Source organism: Nicotiana tabacum, chromosome 8 (genome assembly GCF_000715075.1).
Source record: "Nicotiana tabacum cultivar K326 chromosome 8, ASM71507v2, whole genome shotgun sequence".
Taxonomy (NCBI): Eukaryota; Viridiplantae; Streptophyta; class Magnoliopsida; order Solanales; family Solanaceae; genus Nicotiana; species Nicotiana tabacum.
In genome coordinates this window covers 33,471,267-33,483,461 of record NC_134087.1, presented here as the reverse complement: position 1 = coordinate 33,483,461, position 12,195 = coordinate 33,471,267, and the positions used below count along the sequence as shown (strand labels likewise).

At 39.5% G+C, this 12,195-nt stretch overlaps 1 pseudogene; it reads left to right on the top strand.

Annotated features, from left to right (window-relative positions):
• The first annotated feature begins 1,541 nt into the window (after nt 1-1,541).
• LOC107779062 (ATP-dependent RNA helicase DEAH13-like) lies at nt 1,542-11,103 on the top strand (annotated as a pseudogene).
• The last annotated feature ends 1,092 nt before the right edge of the window (nt 11,104-12,195 follow it).

Here is a 12,195-nt window from a genome sequence, read left to right as displayed (position 1 = left end):
CCGTTTATCACAGCTTTCCCAAACGTCCTAGTAGCTCCATCACTCATCCTCCAATTACCTCTCCCCAAAATTGCCCTCCTGTCATATCCATTATTCCCAACAGTGAATATCCACTCAAAGCTCATGATGCCCAATACTACCCCGCAGAGGTTGCCCACAAGGTTCCTGACTCATACAAGAAGAGCCCTCGGGATGAGCTTTATGCTGAACATGAAAAAGTCACGGGAAAAGAAGGGCGAGACAAAATATCCAGGAAGCTGAAAAGCATAGAACAGTCCTTAAAGAACATACAAGGGATGGGAGACCAGGTTAATATGTCTTACAAAGAGTTGTGTATGTTCCCTGACGTTTGCCTGCCCATAGGTTTAAAGTGCCAAAGTTTAACTGGTATGATGGGTGTGGAGATCCGGTAGCCCATTTGAGGGATTATTGCAGTGAAATGAGAAATGCTAGCGAGAAAGATGATTTGTTGATGGTATATTTCACTGAGAGCTTGACTGGGGCAGCTTTGGAATGGCATAATCGTCAAGATGTCTGCAAGTGGCATACATTGGGCGACATGGCTCAAGATTTTGTGCGACACTTCCAGTACAATATAGACATTGTCGGACCTCTTTCCCTATCTCAGATGGAAAAGAAACCCAAGAAAAGTTTTAGGGATTTTTGGCTCAGATGGAACGAACAAGTTGCTCGGGATAGTCCTCCCATTGATAGAAAAGATGTTGCTGAGCCCCGCCGACGACAGGGTCCAGTGGTCATTCTTGCTAAATGCTTTCAGCCTCAATGTCAACCCCGTGGATATCCTTGTAATCCTCCCCACTGCTACTTCTCTCCACAGAATCCCCAAAATCGTACATCACTTCCCCGATACCCCGTCCACAATGCACCACCATATGCTCCACATCCCCAAGGCCCGCGATGGCCCGCACCACTTCACCAAATGTCTTACCCGCCCCCTCAAGCATATCAGCCACCTGCCCGCAAAAGGTTCCAACCGATGCCAGAATACAAATTGAAAATACTACTGAAAAAAGAAAAGGCTTCCACCCCTATTGGAGAATCATATGCCAGTTTGTTCCAAAGGTTGATGCAATTGGATATGTTGAAGCCGGTTCAGATATAAATGTCAAACCCTCTGCCAAAGAAGTTTGATTTTTCTCAAAGGTGTGCATATTGCTCCGATGCCCCGGGTCACAGTACAAAAAAGTGTTGGCGGCTGAAGAATGCGATTCAGAAGCTTATTGATGCAGGCGACCTTACTGTGCAAAATCCAAATGCAGCAGATACTAGCCAAAGTTCATTGCCTGTTCACAATAAGACGCATATGGAGGACATGATTTGTGTGGAAAAGGAATATAAGAACTATTCTGAGATCCTCGGAGGGCCACCTGCCGCGAAGCTTTCAGCGCTATCACTCTTGGTTCCGGAAGTTGATCATAAGAACGAGCCGGCTAAAGGGACCCAAGAGCAATTTGCTAAGGACAAAGAGATGAGGACTTGTGGAGGTTCTAGCAATGTTGATGTTGAACTCAGTGGCTAAGATGCAGAACTTGGTAACTGGAAAGACGCTCCTCTCCTGGTTAGCTGGGGATGAGTCTTGGTGGTTTATTTTGTTGTCATTTCTGTTATCCGGGTTATTTTCAGGGTTGTAATCCGGATATTGTCTTGTTACTCAAACCCTTCTATCCTTTTATTTTGCGTAGTTCGTTTAGTCGTAGTAACTCGTTTAGTGTTGTCTAGGTTTGTTCCAAGGTTGTAACCCCGTTGTAGTTTGCTTGTCTTGTTGTTCGAACCGTTTCACCGTCTGTCTAATGCAATTTCCTGTCTTCTGTTATTTCTTGTCAATTTTTTGTTTAGTTCTCTCCTCCTTTTATAATTCTTTTCCTGTTGACTCTAGTGACATGACATGCATGCGTAATTCTCAGCATGGTTTTAAAAGTCAATTTAGTCATGAAACAATGAAGCAATTTTGAAGATGTAGGGACATGAGAGGGGAAATAAGCAAAGGCATTTTGAGATCCTTCAAGCCCGAATTGTGTGAAACTGGGCAGAGAACATAAAGAAACCCTATTGAAATGCATCCTGCCGCATCGGGTCGAAGCTAAAGACAAGTTCGCCCCAAATTTGTAGGGGGCTGTTCGTGGTAATGAGAGTGAGAGTGTTGTCCAATGGTGCTTTGTATTTAACAGATGTAGAAGGCAAATGTGTAGAAATGGCTATCAATTATGATGCGGTCAAAAGATATTATGTATGATTTCTTTGGTTAAGTTGTATTTGTTTGTACTTGGCATGTTTTGAAGATTGGAATGACTAAGGCATTTTGTTCTGCTATCTAAACACTTTATCCTTTGTTACCCTTTTTGAGCCTTATTTATTTCTTTTTCATACTCCTCTTTTGGAATCAGTAGTAAAGTTCAGAAACGCAAGTAAAGGACAAAGAGAAAAAGAGAAAGAAAAGAATGAAAAGAGAAAGAAAAGAATGAAGAGAGAAAGAAAAGAATGAAAAGAAAAAGAAAAAAAAGAAAAAGAGAGGAAAAAACAACAAAAAGAAAAACAAAAAAAGAAAAGAAGAGAAAGAAAAAGAAAAGAAAAATCACAACAAACAAAGTAATTCCTATGACATAAACTACGTTTGACCTGATTCCTTTTAAGGATACGTAGGCAGCCTCACGGTTCGGTCACATCAAAATAAAATTCAAAAGTCCCCAAGCAAAGAAACTGGGGCAGAAGTTGTGGTTGTTGTAAGAGATCTGATTCCAAAAGTTGTAATTTTGAGCCCTTTTAAGCTGCTTTTGAGCCTTTATCCTTTCTTTCTAACCCCATCCAAAAGTCCGCATTACGGTCCAAAGAAAGACCTTCCGATCAATCTTTGAGTAGTTCCAAGTCAAGCGAGTTAGAGGTATGATTCACATCAGGGGCAACACTCTGTGCTGCACAAGAAAAAAAAATGAGAGAGTTTTATCGGTGAAAACCTTCACATGCACCATAAGGCGACGATAAGTTGAGAGAAAGAACAAAATGTGAGAGGCTTGATGGTGAAAACCCTTCGGGCACCACACGTCGAATAAGGATCATGAATCAGATTGGATAATCGGAGCATTGAAGCCCAGTTTCACGTTTTAGAGGTACAGCAAGAGTGGAACATCAGACTTGTTTGGCAGATTAGGCCACTTAATCCACGGGTGCATGTCATTGTCGAGTTGGTATCCACACCTGATAGGTTTCTACTTTATAGTTTTCTTGTTAGGAATCATCTCTCTCCTTTGTCCTTTACTCTGTTCCTTTGTCTTGTTTACTTCCTCTTCCTAAGTCTATTTGGTCAGAACAAGTGAGAAATGTCGTCAAAATTTGCCACCAGCTTTCCAATTGCACAAAACGGGATCTGGCTAGCACATCAAAGTGGATGAGTCAGGAAAAGAACAACAAGCGCACTGAGCTGGTAACAATCAACATGCTTTGGGATCCATGTGAAATACAAAGGTTTGGTATATATCAGTTCATGAACAATGCAACAGATGGAGGGTGTTAGGTAAACGGATCAAAGGTATTTTCTGTGATAAAATTAACAAAGAAGGTGGTTAACCAGTGACAAGCAAGGTCTTCCAAGCAGAAATCAAGTTGTCATGGCGAATGAAGGGACAATAGACCTCAGTGGTTTAAGTCAAGAAAGAACAACATACGCACTGAGCGGGTTGGCGATTGTCGATTCATGTGAGACACAAAGGTTTGGTAAATGGCAGTTCATGAGCAATGCAACAGATGGAGGGTATCGGGTCTGAATGGAGACGAGGTATTTTCTGTGATAAGGGTGACAGAGAAAGTGGTTAGTCAACAAAATAAGCAAGGTCTTCAAGTGGAAATTAAAGTTATCATAGGAAATGAAGGAGCAGTCGCCTTCGAAGTTCAAGGCCACAAACCAACCACCATGTTTAAATTCACAAAGTTTTCTTTGATTGAAACAGGGGCAGAAAATTTCGATTGTTTCGGAGGGACCCTTCGTAAGGAAAGGCAGGCACCAAACAGGTTTGACATTAAATTTTCAGGACCCTCTTGGAAAATGGGACCTAGTTTAAAATTCCAAACAATCATGAGTAGCAAAATCTAGCATAAATGTACCCCAAAGGAATATAAGTTGGCCTCACAGTTTGCATGCTTGAGATAGGATCCAATTAGGAGTTGTCAGGACCCTCCTGAATAATGGGACCTAGCTTTAAGATTTCCTAGATAACAAGAGTTAACATAAGTCCTGCTGTAGGGTAGTATAATTCAGCCGTAAAAGTTGTCACTCTTAAGATAGGACTTGATTTTTGATTTTCAAGACCCTCTTGGATAATGTGGTATAGTTTTACGACCCTCTTAGATAACAAGATTTAGCGAAAGTCACACCTTTGGAAGATATAATGTAGATTTAAAACCACCGTTTAATTAAGAGTTGTCAGGACCCTCCTGGATAATGAAATTTGCTTTCAAATTCACAGAGATATTTGGTGACATGATTCAATTAACATTCATAGATGCGCCCAGCGCCAAACTGAGGCAGGAAAATTTCTTTTGTTTTGTTTGTTTTGTTGTAATCAGGTTCAAAGGCAGCAGTTTCAGATGAACAGTTCAAGTTTAGATATCAGATGCCCACCTGGAGAGCACGGGGATACAGTTCAAGTTCAGCAATCAGGTGCCCCCTAGAGAGCATGGGAATACAGTTCAAGTTCAGCAATCAGGCGCCCACCTGGAGAGCACGAGAATACAGTTCAAGTTCAGAAATCAGGCGCCCACCTGGAGAGCACGGGAATACATTCAAGTTCTGCAATCAGGCGCCCACCTGGAGAGCACAGGAATATAGTTCAAGTTCAGCAATCAGGTGCCCACCCGGAGAGCACGGGGATACAGTTCAAGTTCAGAAATCAGGCGCCCACCTGGAGAGCACGGGAATACAGTTCAAGTTCAGCAATCAGGCGCCCACCTGGAAAGCACGGGAATACAGTTCAAGTTCAGCAATCAGGCGCCCACCTGGAGAGCACGAGAATACAGTTCAAGTTCATAAATCAGGCGCCCACCTGGAGAGCATGGGAATACAGTTCAAGTTTAGAAATCAGGCGCCCACCTGGAGAGCACAGGAATACAGTTCAAGTTTAGCAATCAGGCGCCCCCTGGAGAGCACGAGAATATAGTTCAAGTTCAGAAATCAGGCGCCCATCTGGAGAGCACGGGAATACAGTTCAAGTTCAGCAATCAGGCGCCCACCTGGAGAGCACGGGAATATAGTTCAAGTTCAAAAATCAGGCGCCCACCTGGAGAGCACGAGAATATAGTTCAAGTTCAGCAATCAGGCGCCCTCCTGGAGAGCACGGGAATACAGTTCAAGTTTTGACAATCAAGCGTCCACCCGGAGAAAAGGAAAGCACCTCAGATTATAATTCGAGTTCAGCAATCAGGCGTCCACCTGAAGAAAAGGGAAAGTGTCTCAGATCACAATTCAAGCCGGCAACAAAGAGACTTCATCTAGAAAATACAAGTCAACAAGGCAACAAGAATTACAAGATCAAGTTTGAAGATATAGATAGGATTCTTGTAATGCATACATCATAGTTTAGTCTAGTTTCTTTTTATTTTGTCATGGTGTAATAAGGAAGTCAGTAAGCAGTAGCACCTGCAGCTAGCAAGCGTCAAGGTTCAAATCCAAAGTCTGCATGAAGAACCATTCAAGACTCAAGATCAAGCTCCAGAAGACTTATAGATAGGAATCTTGTAACTCGTAGTTGACAGGCTTTGCTAGTCTTTTTCATCTTTTAATTTTTTGATGTAATAACAGGACCGCGGACCGGAATCTTGGCGGAACGGCACCTCGACTGGCTCTCCACCTCGGCATACTCCATCACCTCATTTACCTCTGAACTACACGTGGCCTGATTCCTTTATAGCCAAGGATATGCAGGCAGCTCAGATACCAGGGCTCGATCACATTCCCCTCTCTCTTAGTTTTAGTCTCTCCAAATAAGGGTCGGGTCAAAAACCTGTCTAGTCCTTCTTTGTCTGAAAACTCTTCGCGTTTCCAGCCAAAGAGGGGCAGCTGTAGACATGTGATTTTTGACCATCCCCAAGATTTTTCATATTTTAGCACGTAAACATTTAATTTAGGCCTAATATAGCTATTTCAACTATTTTTGACTTCTTTACTTTATTTTCGTCATAAAAATGGAAAATTACAAAAAAATATATTTTAGCTTACGTATCTTTCATAAATTTAAATAAAAAAAATATGCAAAAATAGTAACTTATTTTTATCTTTACATAATCTTGAAAATACGAAAAATATATAATAGTTTCATGTTAGCTTTTGGATTGTGTAGTATTTTTATCTTATTTTTAAAAGGAGTCAATTAAGGTATTGGATCACAATTTTAAGAGTTTTAGAGCCCAATTCTTGGCCCAATTGGGATTACACACATACTTGCAGTCAACATACATGAATACATTCCAAACTAAAGCTTCAGGGCAGCTTAAAAATACATACTACTTTTAACAGTTGTCTCACCTTACGCTAGATTCTTTATCAGATTCATTAACCTGGCTAAGACATGGTCCCTTTTAAACTCATATTGTGTGATTCATTTTTTTTTGTGTGTAAACCAAGAAAAGCAGAGCTTTGCGTCGATTTTTGGCATTTGGTGTTAATCTTTTTTGCGGGGTAGGACTTGAATCATGTGGTTATTATGGGGAATGATACCTTCATCTATTTGTTGTTTTAATATAACTGTTAATACTACCCTGTATTACCTGATATTGCTCGACTAAATGTCGCAATGAATTTTTTGAGGATAGGAATTGATGTAGCTCGGTTGTAGGCTTGTAACTTGTGTTGTTTTGCTCGAGCTATACACAGTTGGAAAATCCTAAAATTATATATATATTTACAATAAGTAGATATGACTAACTAATTACTGACTAATGCCTAGACAGCCAGACACTAACTGCCTTGTGATTGATACGTTTATATTAAGTTGGTAAACGACATTCACAATGCAAAGATTTACACAAAAAGATTTTCCGACAGAAAAATAACGAAACAGATAACGAAAGATAATAACGAAACATAATAACGAAACAAAACAAATATCGAAAGATAACGAAACAAATTAGACTCTTTACTACCAATAATAACGAAACAGAAAGATTTACACAGAAAGCATTCCTTCAAATAGAAGAGAAAAGAAAAAGTTGAAGAAAGAAATTAGGAGTACCAGAAACGATGATAATCAACAACAACTAACTTTTCGACAGAACAGACCTCGATTTGACAGTGGCGAGTGGCGATAGAACACAACTAGGTTGTACTTTGAAAGAAAACGCTGAAGACTAAAGACTGAAGAGAAATCGGCACTGAAGAAGGGAGGAAATAATAGGGTTAGCCGGTTAGGGACTTAAGTGAAGGAAAGGGTAGTATTATAGAATAAGGGTATATTTATCTTTTTAGTATATATTATCGGTTTATCGATAAACCGATAACCGAAGAGGATAAAATCGAAATCGAAAATCGATAAGGAAAATTTCGAAATCGAAATCGAAATCGATAAATCGATTAAATGATAAGAAATAATCGATTTGATTTATCGAAAAAATCGATTCGAATGCACACCCCAAATTTTTATATACTGCGTACAAGTTATTGTAAAGTGACCCGCATTCACCTCGTTACTACTTCGTCGAGGTTAGGTTCAGCATTTATAGAGTACATGGGATTGGTTGCACTCATACTACACTCTGCACTTCTTGTGCAGATTTTGGAGTCGGTCCCAGCGGTGATCAGTCGATTTCTCAGGTTGACTATCAGTACGGAGACTTGAGGTACAACTGCTCGGCGTTCGCAACCCTAAATTCCCCTTCTACTTTATCTTAGTTGTGTATTTCCTTTTAGACAGCTATACTTTTATTCAAACCTTTATCTGTATTATTCAACCCTATTAGATGCGTAAGTTAAAATTACCTTCCTAAACTCGGGTGCGCATTTATATGACCCAAATCCAAATCTCAACAATGTTATATAAAGCGTGTTGCGAACTACGAGTGCATTTATGTGACGTGGTTCAAAACATATTTTAAATGACGTTGCAATCTTCCTAAAAATGAATAAAAGCGACTATAAAGTTAAAATCGAACCATAGGCTAAAACATGTACTAAAATCCAATAATAGGCCGATTATAGCAGTTGAGCGACCGTGTTAGAACCACGGAACTCGGGAATGCCTAACACCTTCTCCCGGGTTAATAGAATTCCGTACCCGAATCTCTGTGTTCGCGGACTTTAAAATAGAGTCAATCTTTTCCTTGATTCGGGATTTGAACCGGTGACTTGGGACACCATAAAATTATCCCAAGTGGCGACTCTGAATTTTTATAAAAATAATCCCGTTTCGATTGTTACTTTAAGTTGGAAAAAACTTCCTTATATACTCCCTTCAACCCTTGTAGCAACCAGCCACAGGCTGTTGCGACTGCTTCAAGTTAACTCTAACTTGAACAATACAACTCGAGTTTTCAACCTCTTGCAAACCTAAGGATTAACTCTAACCCTTATAGCAACACGTCATAGGCTGTTGTGACTACTTCAAGTCAACTCTAACTTGAATGATACAACTCAGGTACCTAGTGTAATTTACTTCTAAGAAAGCTGAAAGGTACAACTCAAAATGCCTACTACGCTTTGAACTAGAAATAAAGAAAGACACATAAAACTCTTTATGTAATTAGTTCTTCAATTTGGTTCGTATAGTTTCAGGATCGCACTCTTAAAACTCACATGAATTGCTTACAAAATTGCCTTGCTATTTTGCTCTCAATTCTTGCTTAACTTCAGTATGTGTCCATCACCTGTAAAAGAGAACACAACTAATATATATAGAGTTAATAAATAAAGATTAACTAGAGTTCTAATGCTTTACTCTTCCTTGGTGGAAGAGTTCTAGTTATCTTCAACTTCTAATTCTTTCCTTATCTTGAAGAGATTTCTCTTCAAGTAAGGACTCCTGCTTATTATCAAATATGCAATATTTTTGTTCAGGGAAATATCAAATATAACCACTCATACTTATCTCTTTCAGGTGCATACCTTTTGCTTGATTCTGTCTGTCACTTGTGTACACTGTCCATGAACCTGGTTCATGCATGTGCTACTTTGTCAATCATCAAAACCAAAACCGCCCAGGTCAACTGCTTTTAATTCAAAAAAATGGCTGATAGACTTTTAATGCAACAATGATAATCAACTATAACACCCCTTCTTGATTAAAAAAAAGAATTAATGAAAAGGAAACTGTCACTATTTGTCATGTTCCTTGCTTGCCTCTAGCAGATTTTTCTTCTAGGTGTATCTGTATGTTATTTGTCTTGGTATTTATTTGATTACCACCATCAATATTTATCCTTTGTTATCTCAGGTTGCTAACTTCCCTTTCCCAACTCTTCCTGAGCCAACTGCCTTAGTTGAAGCAGAGAGTTGCTTAAAGGTTCTTGAAGCACTTGATAGCAAAGGAAGACTGACACCTTTAGGGAAGGCCATGGCACAATATCCTATGAGTCCTCGCCACTCCCGTATGCTCCTTACAGTAATCCAAATTATGCAAAAGGTGAAAGATTATTCCCGCGCAAATACAGTCTTGGCTTATGCAGTTGCAGCAGCTGCAGCTTTGAGCTTGTCAAATCCTTTCCTTATGGAGTTTGAAGGAAACTACAAAGATCCAGATGGCTTGAAACAGGATGAGAAACCAGGCTCATTGGAAAGCGAGCCAGACTTAGGAAAAGAGAAAAGAATGAGGATAAAAAAGCTGAAAGAAACTGCTAAAGTGTCTCGTGCAAAATTTTCAAACCCCACTAGTGATGTTCTAACAGTAGCATATACTCTACAATGTTTTGAACTTTCTGGTAAACCACTGGAATTCTGCAATGACAACACCTTACATTTTAAAACAATGGAGGAAATGTCCAAGTTGAGGCGGCAGCTCATTAATCTTGTCTTTAACTCCAAATTATGTGATTCACAGCAAGATTTCTCATTGCATCACGGGACTTTGGAAGATGTAGAATGTGCTTGGAGGATTCCTTCGAACAAATGCCCTCTTCAACTGAATGAGGAGATTTTGGGCAAAGCTATTTGTGCTGTCTGGGTTGACAGGGTTGCTAAACGCATTAAAAATGTTTCATCCTTATCGGAATCTGACAGAAAAGTTCATGCTGTTCAGTATCAGGCTTGCTTGGTAAAAGAAATCGTATTCCTCGGTCGACGGTCATCTATTTCAAAATCTGCCCCTGAATATTTGGTCTACACTGAACTACTGCATACAAAAAGACCATTCATCCAAGGTGCAACTAGCGTGAAAGAGAATTGGCTTGTTAAATATGCTCCATCCTTGTGCAGTTTTTCTGCACCTCTCTCTGATCCAAACCTTATTACGACCCACTGAATGACCAGGTCCTCTGTTGGGTCAGTCCAACTTTTGGTCCTCATCTATGGAGGCTCCCTCTGCATAGTTTGCCAATCGAAAATGATATGAGCCGGGTGGCAGTATTTGCTTGTTCCTTGCTTGAAGGAAAAGTTCTGCCATGCCTAAAATCTGTACAAAAATTCTTGGCAGCCTCACCAGCTAGCATTTTGAAGCCCGAGGCATCAGGTCTTAAGCGGGTTGGAAATCTTTTAAACAAGATGAGGACCAAGAAGAGAACGATTGATAGTTGTGCCATGCTAAGGAAATTGTGGGGTGATAATCCTCGAGAATTGTTTTCAGAAATTTTGGATTGGTTTCAGCAGGGATTTCATGACCATTTTGAAGACCTTTGGGCAAAGATGCAACTTGAAGTATTTTTAGACCCAAAAAAACGGCTTTCCAAGAAGGTCAAGAGAGAGAAAAGGAACCCATGAACTTTCTATGATTAGGAATATTAAATGCCTTTCAGAATCTATCTCTGCTTATTTTGGATGATATGAACTCCTTAGGCATGTTCTCACAGGCATAATATCTCTTTCCAAAAATGTGAGGTAGTCTCCTGCCTTTCCTTTTCTCACTCTCGCACCGGGCAAAGGGGATTTTAGCCAGTTCTTCCTTTGATTAATATTTTTGCATACTATGATTTCTAGTGAGGACCAACTAAAATAATGATTCATAAGAACTCTTTCTTTGGGCAGAGTTTAAAACCTTGCGCCATGCTCTCGGGGATTTCTCGGTTATAAAAAGGATTTCTTTTTTGTTTATGAATTGGTCCTATAGTAGAATATATCATTCATAACCTACTTGAAATCACTAGAATAGGTAATCATATTATCAAAACCTAACCAACAGTAGTAAAATGAAGTTGCTGCTTGAACTCTCGATAAACTGAACGGTTACACATGTATATATAGTGAATTTTTGGTTATTACTATTGTTTCAAATGGTTGTTTACTTGAAGCTTTCAAATGCTAAACATTGCATAACTTACTTGCCTCTTATGTTCCATAGGTGCGCAGCAGAGGATGCAATACAGAAATTTGATGGAGCAGTTATCGGGAAGCAGACGGTTCGTCTTTCCTGGGGTAGAAATCCAGCAAACAAGCAGGTATTTACCAAAATGGTAAAATTTGATTTCTGAAAAGCTTTTACTTCAGATACTAAGTATCTTGTGCCAACATCTGTTTCGTGGAGTCTCCATATTTGCTGTAAAGTTTTCATAAGTTCTCTATTTTGAGCAAAATGAGAAGAAGGGCAACAATGCTTCCCTGAAAATCCTACTAGTGTTCTGCTTTTGTATGCTGATGAAAGCCCCCTTGCATCGTGTATCCTAATAAGCCACTTGCCAAGAAAGTAAAATGCTGAGAAGTTGACATATCTATGCTTTTGTTCGTGGTTCCCATAAAATGCTGAGAAGTTGACATACTCAGCAGAAATATGTAATCCAATTGATTGCTGTTGCAGCAACTACAAATATTATTAGGCTGATGTTTCAATAGCCTTGGAACTTTAAGCAATTTACCTGATATATTATATTCTTAATGGTGTACCTAAATGAATTAAAAATTTATTTTCTGTGTTACCTTTCATTATTGATTACATTAGATGCTTTCTTCTACAATCGTTCTCACTGGTTCTGGAGGATGTTCTGTAAAATAACATACTTATTTGTATTACTATAAGGGGTCATGTGGTTGCATTACTAAAATGTGATAATACC